The 20328-nt window shown below is 34.4% G+C and overlaps 1 protein-coding gene across 3 annotated transcripts in view; it reads right to left on the reverse strand.

Annotated features, from left to right (window-relative positions):
- The window catches only part of LOC123702976 (C-terminal-binding protein), a 115255-nt gene that overhangs the window by 64159 nt on the left and 30768 nt on the right, over positions 1-20328 (reverse strand). For all 3 annotated transcript variants that reach the window (XM_045650845.1, XM_045650843.1, XM_045650844.1), the window contains exon 2: positions 11923-11953. The gene's annotated coding sequence lies outside the window, so the exon portion shown is untranslated. The remainder of the gene's footprint in view (positions 1-11922; positions 11954-20328) is intronic.

Genomic DNA, 20328 nt, shown 5'->3' on the forward strand with positions numbered 1-20328 from the left:
GTGGAGATATCTATATATATATATATATATATATATATATATATATATTAATACCAACTTGGGCACTAAGTTGATCCAGCCCGATTGCCGTGCATTCCTGACTCCACCTTTTCCCCCTTATTACTCGACTCCGGTTGCATAGATCTTGCCCGGAGTGACAACGGCGCAAATTTTTGGGCGACGTTGCCAAACGTATTCATGGAGAAATTGATATACTCAACATTTTTATTGCTAAGATCTTGAACGGAATCGACTCCGTAACGGCCGAAATTCAGAAACCCATAAACACTTGTTGGCTCCGTTTTATATACCAAATCCAAAGTCGTATGTTGATCAGATCCATTTATATTATCAAAATTACAGCTTTTTTTGATCCGACAAAACGAAACTGTATATTAAGTAACGTATATTAATTTTTCGTAATCACTACAGTATTTGTTGGCTCCGTACACAAACATATTATAGTTAGGTATAATGTTCCATACATTGCTAAATCCGCCTAGACTAGACGAACTCGACTCAGTAACGGTTCAAATTTTGAAATGCTCAAACACTTCTTGACTCCGTTTTATATACCAAATCATAAGTCGTATGTTGATCTGTTCCATTTATATGCACTTGCATGATATTGACATGGGGATATGAAATTAGGGCTAACAAAAAATCTCCTGAGTTTTATGCAAGTTGAAGAAGTTGACCGTAATTCAATTGAAACTTATAGAAAACTAGCTTACCACCCGCGGCTTCGCCCGCTTTCTCAAAACGATTTGAGATTTAAACTATCCTATCTCTCAAGTTGGATCGAACTGCACATGGTGTGCGAATTTTATTATAATCGGTTAAGTGGTTTAGGAGTCCATTGAGGACAAACATTGTGACACGAGATTTATATATATTAAGATGTTGTGAAACTAAAAATACGGAACCCTAAAAAGATAGATATTTACGAACCTTTCGTCATACAGTGACGGTGATAATTCTCAAGTAGTATGCATCCTACAAATAACAACCTACCTCTTGAATCATCAGTAAATATCAAGATAATTATCATAATATTTATTGACATGTAGCGTTCGCCTTTGCCCTGATTCTGATATCAATCTGATAAAATAATTAAAATGTTAGATTTAGTTCAAACAAATGACGACTCATATTCCTGCACAAATTATCCATTGCGGAGTAAATATGAGTGTACGCAGATCGCCAACACGTTTAACCAGCAGTGGTGCAGTGGGTACTACCGGTGGATCGCATCCCGATCTATCGAAGCTACGAGTTCTACGCCAACTGATACTCAAATTACTTACAGAAAACGGAAACAACCGCTAGAACAAGATTGCAGATTTAGTGATGATATGAAGGATATTCGGTCGGAGTTGAGCCGTATTAGTACATTACTTGAAAAATATGTATGCTCAAATGAACAAAATAGTAAACAAAATTAATGAAAACATTTCTGAGGTAAAAACACAAATTACCGAAATTAAATCGTCCAACGAACAATCTTTGAATTTAATTCACCAAAATACGAATCAAATCAATGAAATTAATACATGAGCATGTATGATAATTACTGAACAAAACATATTATTGAAGAGTACTATTTCTCAATTAGAATCCCAGATAAACCAGGGTGAGAGTAAAATAAAATTACTGAAATTAAATCTTCAATCAATAAATCAGTCAGTCATGAGCCAACTCATCGGGTTTTACGTCTAAAAATCAACTTCATATAAATAAAAACTTAATCAAGGAACTACGGGACAGAAAGAGCCGCGAAAAAAATGTAATTTTTGCTGGTTTCCCAGAATTGACATTTTATAACTCAGAGGAGAGGAAATCTAAAGACAACTACGAAATTTTAAAAATTACCTCACTAATAAGTTCAGACCTACCGAAGCCAGTAAAAATATATAATTATAAATAAGCTTAAAAACTTACTTCAAACTGTAGTACAGGTCTTGATGGTATTACTACAAAAGCAATTAAATGCATCAAAGAAAAATTAAATCATACCTTAAGCGACTGTTTTAACCAAGCCATAATTCAAAGACGTTTTCCGGACTCGTTAAAAATAGCGAAGGCAACTCCTATCTATAAGAGTGGCTCAAAATTTGAACCTGGTGACTATAGGCCAATTTCGGTTTTGCCAGTATTATTCAATGTATATATCAATGTAAATAGTATATATCAAAAATATTGGAGAAGATTTTACACACGAGATTAGAAAAATATTTAGACTCATTTAATTTTATTTCAGTGCGTCAATACGGATTTAAGCCAAAAAGTAACACTCTGTCAGCGACTATGGACCTAACTATTTAAATGAAACAGAACATTGACACAAACAATATAGTTTTGGGAGTGTTTATTGACCTACAAAAGGCCTTCGATACCGTTTCTCACGAACTTTTAATAAAGAAATTAACATCCATTAACATTAATGGTAAAGCACTAGACATGCTGAAATCATAATATTTAAAAAATCGATAAAAATTTCACAAATAGTTAAAATAGATAACCACGATAGCATTCCCTTACCAATTACATGTGGCATACATGGTTCGATTCTAGGCCCATTGCTTTTTTTAATTTATATTAATAATTTACAAGATTTAAAGCTAAAGGGTCACCTAACACTTTATGCGGATGACACTTGTCTGTTTTATTTTGTTCCCTCTATACATGACATGATAGCGCAAGCACAAAATGAATTAAATAAATGGTTTCAATGCAATCTCCTAAAAATAAATATATCTAAATTCAAAGCTCATAACAAAATTATTCCGCCATACGCTCCATTTAAAATTAACGGTGTTGTATTAGAACATAAAACCCACGAGAAATAACCTAGATTTGCGAATCGGCAGCTCTCTGAAATGGAATTATCACATCGACCATCTAAAAAATAAATTATCAGCACTTCTTAGATCTCTGCGTAATACATATTACTTCTTGCATACCTCATAAATTACGCCACACCATCTACAACACGTTAGTAAAGCCGCACCTAATGTATTTAATAGAAGTCTGGGGGAGTGCTTACAAAAATAAATTAGCGCCACTCCAAATTTTACAAAATAAAATCATTAAAACTATCTTTAACTATCCTTTTTTAACTTCTACAAATAAAATCTACGACGACACTAAAATAATGAATTTAAAACAATTATACTTTTATAATACGTGTATGTTCATCCGCAAATCGCTACATAAAAACATAAATACAAATATTATAATCTCCACATCAAATCGTCACTATCCTAATAGACGAGCTAGCTATCTTGCCCTCCCAAAGATCCGAACAAATCTGTGCCTCCAGTGAATAAGGGAATAACTCAAAAACAGCACTTTTCAGGAGAGACAAAAAACTATATATCAACACTAAATCTTTATAACTTCAAATTTTTAAGCTTGTATGGGTAAGATATGATGTTAGACTTTAGTTTTACATATAAACAGATATTGTAACAACCCCATAAATATACTTTTTTCGTGTTTTTTTGTAGTTGTGGCCTTATGAACGAGTACTTCATGGAATAACTCAATGTATTCACATAATTTTTTTTTTGCTCTTTGCAATATAACGACTTATGCCCTAAAGCACTATGTTCATAGTCGCATAACACGACTTATATTATTGCCAGTTTTGGTTTTATAGAAATAATGCGACTTATCATGCTTGAAATTTGTGTACTTTATGACTCAATTGAAGCCTTTTAGTGGAACAACCATGCATGTAGCTTGAAAAACGAGTGAAATCAACGGATTTTTTAACGTTATTAGATATAATAAAAACAAAACAACATTTAGGTGTTTATGCATTTAACCCTAGAAGTCCAATCTACGTAAATTTGATGTACACCGCGGCGAAATATCTTTGTCTTTTCTATATTTACCATCGAATCACTTCGAAATCCAGAAACAACTCATTAGCCGTCGAGACCTAGCAGTACATAGTTGGCTCTTCCCGGTAAATTCCGCCATTTTGTAGTAAGGAGGATGTTGTACGTCATTTTGACGTATAATTGGGCTTTTCGGAACTTTTACGATTGTTTAAAAAAAATTATTTTGTGATTTATGTGAATATTTTTTTTCCAAGTCACGTTTTACATGATATAGTATTATAATATACTATATATTGAGTATAAAATAGGATCCAGAAAACTTTAACACTAGGACGAAAAACCTTCAATTTTAGTAAATGACTGTTGTCCTCCGCTGGATTTGGACTCCAAGAAAGAGGATTGGGTGGCTGAGATGTTGTCTGGTGGTTATAAACGAATATTTGTTATACATTGAGGATACAAGCACTATAAAGAGTTAAGAGAAGCTCGAAAACCATATTCCTGTATGTTCAGTTACCTTACAGGGAAAGTTATAGGTGGTCTGTGGCGATATTTTACGGCATGATATGAAATTTTAACAATTTCTATATCTTATAATATCAAAATAATATAGATAAATAAAGAAAAAACAATGAGCCGCAGAGATTTTATGAAAAAATTAAGCACAGATTTGAAGGTGCCTTGGATGCAAATACGACTTGAAGAGACTCTACAAGACTGGTTATAATTTTTTTTCTATGCGTCTATAATTATAGTATTATTGGTTAGATTAAATTAAAAAAAAAAGATTAAAAACTAGTTATTTTTTAGAAAACTTACCCAATTAAAAGAAGAAAATATAAGTTTAATATTTTGGTTGGCTTTTTTAGATAATTCAATTATCGTTCTGTATTTATATAGAGGTAAACAAAGAGTATAATATCATTAAATGCACTTAATGTGTTAATTAAAACTGTATTTTTATCTATTGCAAAAAATAGTTAATTTCCATAGAAATATTATTAGTATTCCAAGTTGATTGATAAATACCTTTTTTTTAAATATAAAGATTTATTGTTGCATATTTATTGAAAAAACGATTGAAAATATTATTAAGCAAAAAGAAATAGTGTCTGTTGTTTCCGTGCAGTATTCAAATAGACCAATTACAACACGGCATTAATGCGAAACTGTCTCATATCGTCACTTGAACCAATGACACTAAGAGTTGTTCCTTTATGCTCATGTTAGAAAAATGACACAAATGCGTTTATATACTAAAATAGTGTTAGCACGGATGGAACAAAATGAATTATGTCTTTATTCAAAAAGTATAACTACACATACGTCCTTGTGTTCGTGGGTTTTGACTCGAGACGAATAGTTCCTTTGCGATTGTCTAAAATGATGGATAAGGTAACTTATACCGTTAATCACACCCTACTTATACCGTTTGGGTCATTCGAAAAAATGGGTTAGGATGCAGCTAGAGATATGTCCTTTTGATATGTTGTGTATTTTGACGAGCTGAATCCAATGGTGCAATAAAAACCAAAGGGAATAACTCGTCTTACTCCCTTATTCACTGGAGGCACAGAAATTATGGAAGGCGAACGGCAACATACGTTTTTATAACGGGAATAAATGTCTTTAAACCTTCAAGTGGCTAAGGCCGCAAGCGACCAATGGCTGAGCTCGGTGGGCTCTGATTGGCTCATTTGAATCGGATCAACAAGAGCTAAAACGCAAAAAAGGTGGATTTGTATAAAAAGCACGTAATTATTATTATTACTGATGGTGACACTTGTGGCTCCGTTCGGATCCACATACGGACGGTGATGTGGTAATGGATCCACAAATACCAACCGGATCAACAAGTGAAAACGGATCAAATAATTACTAACTATATGGCACGTTTGATCAACATAGTGCCCATGGAGATATCTATATATATATATATATATACATATATATATATATATATATATATATATATATATATATATATACATATATAAAACATGTTGTGTTGTGAATGACTGTATTAATTTCTAACTTGTTAATTAAAACAGACTATTTAATGTTGGTCTTATTTTTTTTTAATAAGGAAAAATGTGTCTTAATCCACATCGGAACTGAAGCGTGTAATGAAAACTGTTACCTATTTTTTTAAAGTTTGTTTTTCTGTCCTCTTTATAAAAGTAACATTCAAAATATGCAAATTAAAAAAAAAAAAAACAAAACTAACGAGAATCAAGATTACATTTTTAATTGAATTTAAATGAAATTCTACAATTCGTAGAAATTAATTTAAACTTCAAATCATTTATTTAGCCAAGTACGTAGACAGACACAAATACATGAAAAATCCAGTCCTCAAAATAACCGAATATCTTTTTAAATATATATTTTAGTTCATTCAGTTGGCCAAAACGTATAAACTCAACCACAAAATGACCGTCTCCTACGAATTTCAGTATTTCCCTTTTCAATTACCATAAAGAAACAAAAATATATTCAGCCAAACCGCTGGGAAACTATTCACCATTTTCCTAACAGTATCTATTGAATGAGCCTAGTTTTGTTTTTCCACGGTTTGTCGTCAGCCGCGACTCGGCAAATGTCGTGTTGCAAACAGGAAAACGTCAACCGAATCTTTATTATGCCAACAAACATACAGCGAATCGCTTATATAAATGTACCTATCTAATATACGTGAAAAGGTTTGCAAAATATATCAAAATAATACGCAAAGTATAGAACCGCTCATATTTATAAAGCGCAAAAAATATCTCAATAAATTTTAAAGGATTTTACCCTCGTCACATTTACAAATATGTCCCAAAAAACACGTCTAAAACCAGTAAGAATACACGATGAAATATTTTCATCTTACGTTTTATATAAGCCCGAAAATAAGGGCAATAAGTCGCCGCCATAACTTTTAACATTAACCAATGAACGCGCGCAAACATTCGCAAATGTATTACAGAAATATTTTTTTAGTTTACCCGCATTGAGAGTGAAACATTTCCCCCGTGAAAAGGCCGGCCGGGATAAATGAATTAAATTCTTTATTAAACAACGTCTAAAACGCGCATTCAAGATATTCATCTCTTTAGAATTTCGCGGAACCGCAGCGGGCGCGACACGAATAGTTTTGTGCAAAATAAATAACCGACGCATCTCGCTCGCTCGCAGTCATTTGCGATATTCACAACTCGTCATTCAAACTGATAAAAGCGATGACGCGATTCTCGACTGTAGCACGAAAACAATAAGAGTTAATTTGCGGTGAACCTTGTTAAAGGATTAAAATTCACACATACGGAGTGTACATTTCTATAGTTGTTTTAGTCGCGTGTTTCGTAACGGTACATAACGTGATGAATGCCCGCCGTGCTTGGCAACAAACGAGAGATTCGTAGAAGAATCACGCTAAGCGAGGCGAGCGGATACTTCCTATTTTAGTTCAACTAAAAGCAACAACAAATTGTCATGTCAAACCAAATGTAGTTAACACGAAACACGCTTCAGTTTAATAGAGATAACGGACGGTTAAAGACCAAAACCATATCAAAAACGCTTACTTACACACTCACACACTCACTCACGCACACACATCACACAGGCTGTAACTCCGACTGTCAATAGGGGTTTCTGAAAATCAGTGTTGCTAGTTGACTCAAAAGTCACTGCAGCTTTATACTGAGAAGCCCCTTTTGACAACAGACGTTGCCGCACAGTACTTATCTAATTTTTAGGTAGTAAGTTTTTGATTGTGTAATAGGTATATTGTTTTAGTTTTTAAGTTTGTTTTTTTTTTCACCATGTTTTTGTTCTTACTTTTTTTTCTGTTTCTGTGCGGCTTGTATACTTTGTTGTCAATAAATGTTTCATTCATTCATTCATTCATTCATACTTTATTTTTGTAACTTGTTCTGCATTGAGTACACAAGTGAAAACTCGTACTCGCACACAATAAATCCAATCTCGCAGTGTACATTTCCAATGGGCTTTAAATATATCTAGTCCGGTGGAAATATAAGAAGAAATCATTTGCGGCACTCCATTTTACTTTCCGAGTCCGTGAGCACGCCTCGACGGTTCTTGCTCGGCTACTTTGAAGGAAAATGACTTTTGTATGGTTAGTATTTAAGGTGGATAATCGTGTGGCGACTGTATACTCGTGCGGTTGAATAGTAAGAGCCGACGGCGTTGCCTCCAGCATTTTCCTGTTAAACGTGTCTCCCACATAAAAATACCTACCCACATCTATATAGCGCTGACGGCAAATTGTGTTACGTTAAAAGAGCCGATGTCGGATTTGATTTCGTCGGAATCAAAGCTCTCCCGGTAGTGTATTGTACGTAGGTACGGTGTTGGGGCTATTGAAACGTTATTGGGAGTTATTGTGCCGTTTGAGTGGCAATAAACGTAAAAGAGCGGAACGAAAATTGATATTATAAAAGAATTTACCAAGGATCATATAAATAATAAAAGTATTGAAAGAGGTAACGAATTCACAAACATTCATATCTCAACGAAAATCAGTAATAAGCAAATAAAAAACAATAACAATAAACATGGAAAACCGCCACCAATAACACTAATGAAATCGACACTGACCTCCAAAGTTCGAACAGAAAAACGCACCCAAATGTTTTAATTGATTAATTGCCATATTCCATCCCTATATTTACATATAGCAAATACATATATGTACATAATATGTACAGTTGGCAACACGAGCCGCGAGGGCGTCACCGTACTTCATACGATATCATGTAGACATATAACATTTAATAGACTACACGTGTGCCGTCTATTATGTTTAAGTACATTTATCATACGGTTGAAGAGAGATGATACGATCAACAAATACGTTTGAACAAATATGTTTGTTTATTTGAAGAAATACATTTTAGAAAAAACATCTCATTGCGTTTGATGTTATTTGATTCAGAGAAAGGAAGTGAGTGAGTCAAATATTTAGTTTGTACTAGATTTTATATGCTCAGAAATTAATTTAATGCCAATAAAAAACTAGTTAAAAAAGCGTGTTAATTAACCGTAAATATTTCACACTCAATATTCGTCAAAATAAAATACACAACAACTAAACTTTTAACACTTGTTTCATACTATTATTTACAACCTTTACAACCCACATTACTCATACCATACTCATCATTCCCATGAATTCCACGGTAGGTACTCAAATAAATAAAAAAACGTACATATATATCTCTTCAACAGCCATACATACGCCCGCACCCCGTCGTACATGCAATTACCATGTCAACACGTGTCGCTGTATTGCATAAGTGCGTATAAATAACTGATATAATGACGTTTGATAATATTAATAGATGTAGCAATGCAATTTGGCTGTTGTACATACGACGAATTCAATCCACCATACAAATTGATTACTGCGTATCAAGTTTTACGTTAGTATAATTCATTGTAAAACAACAAGGAAATTTTTCTTTCTTCCTTTATTTTAATTTAGACCTTATAAATATTATCCTCAAAGCGTAATAAATATTGAATTTATAACACTCTCAAAGACACAAACTTGTCCTCTTTCACATTTCAGCAAACTGACATCTATTATCACGAGAAAATTTGATGCCAAATACACAAAAAGAAATGTCACACACTGTCAACGTAATTAATGTGCTCACTGAGAAACGTCCGAAGCGAACTCACATCACTATTTATATTATTTACTACATGCGTGCAATAAATACATCCACCTATACACATGTACATATTATATACATTACTAGTTGTGCCCTGCGGTTTTACCCGCATTGCTTCGCTCCTTAGGTCTTAGCGTGATGATATAAAGCCTAATAGGCTACCTCAATGAATGGGCTATCTAAGACTGAAAGAATTTGTCAAATCAGACCCATAGTCCTGAGATTAGCGCATTCAACCAAACAAACTCTTCATCTATATAATATTACTAACATAGAAAGAATTAGTAACGTAGAAACATGCACATACACATACATACTATGTAAACACACGTACATACATATTAGTTGCTAGCGCGTCTTGGGAGTTAGTAGCTTGCGATGATTTGTTGCGCGGTTCGTTCATAATAATATAACATTGGAGACACTATGCTATATATCATTTGCACGGAGACAGATGTTAGAGGCGCCTTATCTAATGCTAGCGTTATAATGGGCAGACATACTCCTACTAGCAATAGTTATAATTTAGTGCATTTGAGTTGCTATGGAAAAGAAATTATTCTAGTTGTGGTACTGATGATTAAAAAAGCTGTGTCATAAATATCATGTATGGAAAAATTAATGATACAGATGTGACATGCATCTGTCCCGTATCTAATAGATTCAATTAGAAAAACCTCAATGGATATTGCGTATACGCCATGTCAATTATAATAATATTTAATTTATGATGGCGTATGCTTGTGGAATTTATTAAATAAGTAGTTAATATAATCTAATAGAATAGGACCTCAATGGATATTGGGCAAAAAACATGCAACATACCTTTAATTATAATTTATAATATTAAATGAACGATTACGTATGCTTGTACCTACATTTTCTTGACAGAATACCTAGTTTCATTAGGTTTGATTGGAACCTAAGTAGCTAAAATAATTAATGCTAAGTTGTTAAGTGTTACGCTGTGTATACGATACGTAATAAATTACAACTATGTATCATCATGTTTATTAAAGCTTACATAAAGAGAAATTTTTTAAGGGGATATGCAAGTCATTCCTTCCCGTTAGAAATACTAATATATACAACGTAAAATATATATTTCAAATGTAAAACACTTAAACAATTCAACTCTTAACAGACACAGATTCAATCCAAACCAAACTAACAATCAACCAAAAACCCAGAGAGACAGTCATAAACAAATAGTGCATTTAAAGAATTTTACCAAAATCATTGCTACACAACACTGAGCGACTCAAGCCAAACAAAATACGTGTATAAATTATAAACAGGTAGGTAAGTAGAAACACACACGTTGCGATGTATGTCGGATTCCTGAGCCAAAATAACAAAACCGCTTGCAGACGATCTAAAATTAGTCGACGCGAATATTTTTGTCGTTGCTCGTGTTGTTGTGTTGTGAGAATATTTTTACATGAAACGCAAAACAAATCTCACGAATTTACCTCGAGTGAAATGTGTCGGTTGTTGGCGATAATAATTTATTTACCTTCGAGTTTATTTATGATTATTTGATACGAAAAATACCACATTTGTGTGAATCAAATTGAAAGAGCGCTTTAATTTCGTTAAAGGACGTTTCTCATTACATACTACTAAATTTAAATTCAAATCATTTATTTATTACATAAATAACGTAATATTATAAATGCGAAAGTTTGTGAGGATGGATGTATATGTATATATGTATATGTTAGTGTGTATGGTTACTCTTTCACGCAAATACTTTTGAATCGATTACAATGAAATTTAGCACACATATAGAGGGTAACACATAGGATAGGTTTTATTCCGGAAATCCCACGGGAACGGGAACTATGCGGGTTTTTCTTTAAAAACGCGGACGAACACGCGGGCGGAAAGCTAGTTTATTAATATCTATTCACGATACAGTTCCATTCTCTAGTGAATCCTTTCGTACAATCCCAACCTTGAATTAATTCGCGTCGTGATGAAACTAATTATCTCAAAATCCAGACATTCACGAACAAATTGCGTTTGATCTTAGCGTAATGCGATTTAGACATCTCTAATTTAGTCTGTGTGCTTAATGAGCTACATGGCTTCAACAGGATTATGTCTTGATAATGTAATAATTAAACGATAGTAATTTTAGTTGGATATAATTAACTCATAAGTTGTTTTGCCTGCATATAATACATAGTATAAGGAGCAATAATATTAACTACTTATGGAGAAATGTATCTGTTATCCCTATTAAAAACACCAAGTTAGTTTCTATAAAACAGGGCACACGAGTCTATTGTCTTTATAAATATAATAATGCCATAAATGACCCCCTATCCATACCTACTCAATATTTAAACACATACTAGTAAACAAAAAGCATCCATACTTACAGTGAAAGTCCGCTATCGCTCCGTACACAATCTGAAAACAAACACAAAACGATTACATCAATTACATAGTGTCGTAAGCGACGGGATTATACACAGGTTTCTTATTCTAAAACTACATAACTAGTTGTTTGCGAATTTCGCTCCTCCGCGATGTAGTTATGCACCTAATATCAACTTGAACGCGTAATGAGCGAATGCTATTTACCGAGTGTCATCCGTGATCAGAATATCACAACTTGCTATTTTGTAGTGTATAAAGTTTAACGCGTTATCCAGGTACCTTGAATGATAGTTTACATAGGTACAGTAAGCTCATAGAGACTATTGAATCCTACTATTATAATAAACGCGAAAGTTTGGAAGAAACATTACATGAAAAACTACTGGACGTATTTGGAAGCAGCTTTAGAGCTAGCGCGCAAGAGCAACTTTTGTCTCCGCAACTATTTTGTCTCTCCCATCAACTCAATGGGCTAGTAAGAAAGTGCGCGCACGTAGCGACGCAACTCCCCATAGAGTAATATAGATCGATAATAACATCAGAATAACACATGACACACACGCATCTCAGTTTAAGTTAAAAACTAAACATTGCAAGTAAATTCTAAACACATTGACATTTCCACTACGTTATTCTTTCAATTTTCCATTCCAACAGACAAGAAACAGAAAAGTCCGTCCGTCAATCAGTAACTTTCATTGGGATCGTTAGACACGGCTCGAATATCTTTCACGCCGGCTAATAGCGCTTCGATCACGCACAAAAGAGACGAAAATCAACGGCCGTGATAAACCGGTTATTCTTCATACATTAACTGCAAATATTGCCTTTATTGTTATAGGGGTAAGGTGTATATTGTGATGTGTATAGAGAACAGCATCAGTTAATGCCAGATCAAAGGGAATTATTAAACGATTCTATCTCGTGGCTGCATGCGTCTCTGTAAATACGTGTTCGGCTATCAACATGAAAGCGTGCATGTTTCAACCGACCCATACAAAAAAGAGACAGGTGATTAAGAACCTGAATATTTCGTTAAATAAAATTGACTTTACTTAAGTAAATTCCAAACTTATTTTTTTTACCAAATCGTCATTTATTTACAAGTAAGAAGAGACGCTATCCGTTGCCATTACCTAACAAATTAATCTATTTCCCATCTACATACAAACGTAGAAACTAGAAGCCACAATATATCGGGCAGTGAGACAGTGCAACACAAACGTAACTCGATACCTACAATCTACATATACAATACAGTATACCTACATCTAACCACCGGTCGACACTAGAAGAGGAATGGAACAATGCGCATAAAAAATCAATAAGGCCGATCCGGCCTTCGGCGAGGTCGAATGACCCGTATCGCCTCGTCGCTTAGGGCTGCCGGCGCGGCGTGGGGAAAAAAGTGTTTACTCGATCTAACAATAAACAATACGTTGCAGAAACACAAGATTGCGTTTCTATGAATTTGTATGCACATAATTTTTCTACGAATTGCATTGAAATATAAGTTTTCCTTGGTATGTAAGTGTTAAATTATTACATATATTATTACTGATACTATTGCATTGTGTTAAGACTTTATTTTATGAGCATGACAACAATTATTGTTGAAACTTCTACAAAAACTAAGTTTACTTATGAATATGTATGCCATATGGCCAGAATAAAATATATACCGCATTATTTTCAAACAGTGGCCAACCCTCGAATCACGTCACAATGGGAAGATGGCGGACGCTACACTTAATTTCTCTCTAATGGACCCGTTTTCGCCTTGAACGCTAAGTATGTCTTTAAATAGAACTTACGCAACGTGAGTCTCTTAATTTTACGATAGTTGTGGCTTTTATTTAATTAATTAAAATACATTTTATTGAATAGTTCACTTTATTTTGTGAAAGTTGTAAACGTGAATCGGAACAGCTTTCTTTCCTCAATTATTCGTCCAATTTAAACCAATTCTGTTCGGTTTTTGCGTACAAAACGTACAATCAAATAAATCAATAATAATATTGACGGCACATCAAACACACCCGCCCGCCTGTCACAACACGTTATAATTTAAACAACAATCCTGTTTAATAAACAGACGAAATACATGTACCTACCTACACACACATGTCAATTAAACGCACACAGTCAAAGATGTAGCACGATCAAGCCCCCTTGATCCATTCGAGTCGTCACGCTAAACCGTCGCTTATCAACGTACAAAAACAACACAATCACACGCCGATAACGTGGTTCTAGAGAAAGGAGAAATAAAAAAATTCAAAACCTTGGCTACATTTCAAAGAGTTAGCCGCGGCGCATCGTGCCAAGTGCAATATTTTTAGATGGCCCGTGACAGAGCGAAATTTTCTCTTCTTATACGTAAGCGTCGTATGCAGTTCAATGGTTCATTCAGTTTGCGGCTAATGCGTTTCTTATCGTTTACTATTACGAATGATATTTCGACGGAAGGTGAAGGCGTAAAGTAGGTTTGTTAGCGGACTATGGACTAGACTTTTTCAAGTGAAATGTTTATCTACAATCATTTTATCATCGAAGATTACCTGCATGAAAATTTCTATAACACGTATTTTTCACAAAAGTAGATGTAATATTGTCTCTTCAGATATTTCATAAACATTACATCAAATTGTGTGATTCGGATGGTTCACAACTATAACAATTACGTATTGCCATTACCTAGAAAAATAAATTACGAAGAATAAGGCATAATATTATATTCTTAGCAGCTTAAAACATATATAAACTTTCAAACCACACACCAACATCACACATTACCCTACACGCCACATAACCGACAAACAGAAACAAACACAAATATGAAAACTTCTAGAAAGCATGTCGCAAATCCTGCGAATTCGCTCCGAACCCGAAAACAACCCTCGAGAGGTCGCGTGCCGTGAACGAAAGCCCTCCACGCTCACCGTCTCTCATACAAAAATCCTTGTACAGTATAAATTATACTCGAGAAATTCGTCGACTCCATTCTCAAAGGCGGAGAATAAGCGCTTTTTATGTTATCAACATTTTTAATCGTATGCCGTAGGGCGTAGTGGATGTAAGATTATTCGTGACCTTACCCACTTAAAGTTAACAGCTACTGATTTGCAAGGTAGTTTTTGTAAATTCAAATTCAAATTATATTTATTTGCAAGAATGTAGTTACAAATTATAGATGTTTTAATTACAATAATAAGTGGCTAATACATTCTACCCATTGATTGGGTGTGCAAATATTGTAATGAGTAATGACATAACAACACAACTTGCTACACGATATGAATAATCACTAACTGAAATATTACGAGATTACCCGGCAAACATTCTGCAAGACAGGTTTAAAAAGGAATAAAAAATAGTTTACGTACCTACCGAATATACGAATAATCCTGACAATCTCGAGTGCGGTTATTAAGATATGTTGGGTCTTTAGACACGAGAATTTTAGTTAAGACACAAAAGTTACAATAACTTCACTACTTTAAAATTCACTTAAGGCCGTGTACGCGGTCCGTGCGCTGTTTGGCTCAAATATGTGATTTTTCAAACCAGATTGTCCATCAACCACTTATCTTACAAACATATGAATTACTAATAATTTTAGGGAATTTTATTGTCTATATAGTTAGTTAAGAGTTTTTTTCAATTAATACAGTATTTGTGAATACCATCAAGATAACTGAGCCGATGATTACTTGATTTCACTTTTAGTGTCAATTTCGAAGCTAAAAATATCTGAAATTGCTGACAGATCTAACACACATTTTTTTTAACTAACTGCAAAAATCCTTATTAAAATAGTTAGTTAAAAGATTTTTTTAATTTGGACTCCTAACTTACGAAATTAAAATCCGAACAATGTGAATTTTTTTAGAAATTATACTCGACAAAATGATTATTTTCACCAAGATATTTGACTTAGTTGAATATAATTTATACATATTGCAATAAAAGAACGTATTACTTATAAGATAAAATTTAAAAAATCAACTAAGGTACCTCTATTATTTTTCTACAATTTTTTTTAAAGTACTATAAAACACTGCGCGCGACCCGATTAAAATCAGTCGGCAGCGAGCCTTCCCAGAGAGAGGACATGTTGCTCGGCGCTCTCCTGTGGACCTATGCTGTTCATAGTAAAAGGATAGCGCAAGCCGCGATCTATCGTAATAGATCGCGGAGATTTTGACTTGCGTTAAATTGAATAAGCGCTCTTAACCGCACACTTCAACTCAAAATAAACCGCACATTCACATTCACCGTTTCCTATATTTTCACAGTGTCAAGACCGACGCTTTCTACAGCACCATAGTCCATAGATAGCCATGTCCAAACGCTTGCACACAATACGGGTCCACCACTCGGCCATCTTGGTTCTTATTGACGTGTTCGACGGACAAGACATACGAATACAATAACAACAGCTGTCGCCTGTCTTTGTGCAGCGTACACTGCTTACGGCATTACGGCAGCTTTTCAATATTAAACAAATGCCTTTTATGGGCTTTCCGGTGCAAATATGAAATTTGTCACCGATTTGTGTAATCAGTTTCACATCGTCCCTATACCTGAATATTTTTTAAAGAAATAATGGTTTCGAAAACAATTATACTTAAATTTTATTTCAACCATAATATCTTGATATTATGAAAAAAAAAGTAAAATTTCTCTTGACGATGAGCAGGCGAAAAGAGAAATTATGCCAAAAATCAATTCCTCATAATACATTACGATGTTAACCTTGATTTTAATGCAATGACTTAAAAAGTTGAAACTCTTCTAAAACCTACGAAACCGTATTACTATCACTCTACACTAACAAAACTCGCGTTCCCAATACCAAATTACAAACCATAAAACAATACAATCACTAAACGGTACTACCCATAACCCACCTATGCACTCCCTTCTACATCTAGTCTATGCAAAATATAGCAAAGCATTACAATCGTGATAAGTGTCACGAGCAAATAAATCGAACGGGCCCGCTCGGTATCGCTCCATCTAATTGGTTAAAGGCATTCCCACACTGTCCCAGAACCAGTTCTCAGTTAAATGCCAACAACCGTACCTACGGCATTATCTGTTGCCATGTCGCTCGTTGCTTGTTGCCGGTTGTTGTTTACACAACGCGAACGCTCTGGAGTCGTGAATTCGAGTTTTGCAAACATTTCAATTTATTCATTTGGGATTTGGAATCGCTCATTGTTATTGGTGCATATTATTACCTTTCAATTTGCGTAATAATAATCTTCTACAGATAGGGTTGTTTTGCTTTCTTCTGATGTTTTCAATACCATGCCTGCATCCACATTTGTTGTTCAATGAAGACAGAAAAAACTTAAGAACGACCATATAGACGTCACACTCAACAAGAATCCTCCCTTGCACGAGTCTTACCAAACTTTTCCAACAATAAATTTAAGCAAGACATGCTACATAGCCCTCAACCGTAACAACTAACACACAGCCTTGAAGTGTCCTGCCAAAGAAATTACATTAAAAAGCGCATTAATTACAAGAATGTTCACACAATATGCCCCGCGTACGTACTTGAGTGCGTTCACTTTACATCGACGTAGGGGCTTTTTGCTAGGGTTGCCAACTTTTCATTTACATTATTTCTCAACACTTCCTTTGATATAATAAATGAATATAATAATATTCCACACGTCGTAATTTATTCATTGCTTTTCATATAAAAACACTTGAAGATGAATCTTTACAAGCGTAACGCGCATAATGTTATTTATTTAAATTAAGTTACAGAGATTAATAGTGTTAACTTATAATAAACAGCGATTTACATACGTAATTCCTTCATATTTATGATATTCATGAATGCCGAGAGGCTACACTGAATACATCGCTACATCATAAAGATTATATTAAAGCTGTTTTAAATTAATCTCTATCCATAATTATCAACCTATGCTAGATAATATGGAATACAGCATTAATATCTGACGTGTTAAGTTGCAATTAGTTCATTGAAATTGAAATCCGCCGCTGCACTACGTCTACAACTAAATAATGCATAAAAATAAGTTTTCTAAATCAATACAATTACCTTTCTTATATCGATTTTAGCACAAGCCTCAACACTAAACCTCATCCATGCTTAGTCTTAGCCCAGACATTAGGTCATACGCCCGGCACACACACACACACACGTATAGTACATAACGAGAACCGGTCGAACGGCACACATACACACGTTCAGTACAAGCCGTGAGATCAAAGAAAGTTATAGTGGTGTAGGTCTTCTAACGTCATAGGTATAGGTACACTAAGTGTACCTATACCTATGACGTTAGAAACTCTCAAGACAGTGCTTATGTGGCTATTATAAATTTCGCTTTACGCTAAAGTTAAATACCGGTTCGTTAAATCGCATTTTAGGTATTTTTTAATTTGAATAAAGTGCGAGATAAGAAATGTCCTTGTGTCGGAATAAGGACAATTCAAAGTCAAAATTATTTAAATATTAGTTAGCTTTACCTACCTTATTTTCTTTGTTTTTCTAAGTTCTACAGAAATTTATTAGTCTTCACAAATGTTAAAAGCAATTTGTAATAACACACATCTTGTTATTTATAATATTACGCTCCTCACTATAATTAAAAAAAATATCACAGCTTAAAGATCAATTCAACCAACCATAAAATCACATGCATACATACATCACTAAAACTAACTGTTGAACACAAAAAATAACTTGTCCCAGTCAGTCAAAATCACTTTCGTCCGGTTACCATATCTGACCGCCACACTAACACACACACACACACACACATGGCACCTATATAGCTACAAACACATACACATACGCATTACACGGCATGACTCGACTAGAAAGTTTTGCACTTAGCGCAGTGAACGGTGCTCTTTATTGAATTTTATCTTCAGAACGCATCGCGTCGTTACGTATGCGAAATTAAAACTTGCGAGCAAGATGACAATCTTTTGAATGCGTTTAGATTTAATTATTTGGCGTCGTTACGTGAAGGTTTATGTCTTCTACTAATAAAGCGTTTATCATAATGAAGAAAGTGGCCACCAATTTAACAGGTTATAAAGAAAAGCACCGATAGTAGAAAAACATATGAACTCAGACCTTCCGTTCAAATGCAAGGTATACAAATAACACGAATAACAATCTTTCATCTAAGTACTTCGATATTCAACGCAATAAGTTCAATCTAGTGTGATAGTGGTCGAGTCAGTCTTGAAAGACCATAAAGAAAATGCAAGTGTTAAATATATGTATAGAAGCTTTGTTTAATTTGTGATTTATTTGAAACAACTCATAATATTTCTCCGATCCCTGCACTTGAAGCTTACTGCATACACCAATTACGACGAATCTTCTTCCTGGCATACATTCCTATTCACACAGCTACATCACACTTCTGCTCTTTAAACTACAAGGTACACAATCACCTGATAAACCTCTTCATCTAAAGCTACATCACGTATCTTATCCATATCGGCTGGCTCAGCGGGCTCCCATATTATAGCCCGTATATAAAAAGGGCTTGCCGACAGCTATCTATACCCACTAGACATGCCACTCACGATTGCGCCGTGTCAGTTCATGATATACACATCACACATCATGGCGCTTTACAAGGACGATGATGAGGCATTTTTCGCGTAATGGACACGTCTTTGTGGTCTTAATGTTGTTTTATTTGATAGGTGGCGACTGGCGAACAATAAAGAGAAGCTATAGTGGTGTGGAGTAAAATGTTCGCAAATAATTGCAATAATGATGTATGAGTCGAACCCTCGATAATATTTCCTACTAGCTTCCGCCCGCGACTGCGTCCGCGCGGATGTCGGTCTTCGCGTGGATGGTTTATTTCTCCATTTTGAGTAACTCTGACAATGACATCTTATAAATCTATTGGACCCAAATACGGCTAGGCCTATAATAATACGCAACGTGTCTTTGCGGTTCTACAGAACAACGTCTATGGATAAAACTGAAAAATTAAGATTAATTTTTTTCTACGTATTTTTCCAGGATAAAAAGTATCCTATTTTACGCCCAGGATAATAAGGTATAATTATACCAAGTTTCATCGAAATCGAACCGTTAGTTTTCACGTGATGCCTTCACATACAGACAGACAGACAGACAGACAGACAGACAAAAATTTTTTTAATCACATATTTGGGTTTGGTATCGATCCAGTAACACCCCCTGGTATTTATTTTTTCAATATTTTCAATGTACAGAATTGACCCTTCTACAGATTTATTATATGTATAGATATTATATTAAGGTACTTATATATTTTGATAACAATTATAATATATTATTTCGTTCATCTCATTCATCCTTGAAGTTGGGAACAGTATGAAGTTTTGATGTAACAAAA

This window comes from Colias croceus, chromosome 24 (assembly GCF_905220415.1).
Source record: "Colias croceus chromosome 24, ilColCroc2.1".
In the NCBI taxonomy this organism is placed as follows: Eukaryota; Metazoa; Arthropoda; class Insecta; order Lepidoptera; family Pieridae; genus Colias; species Colias croceus.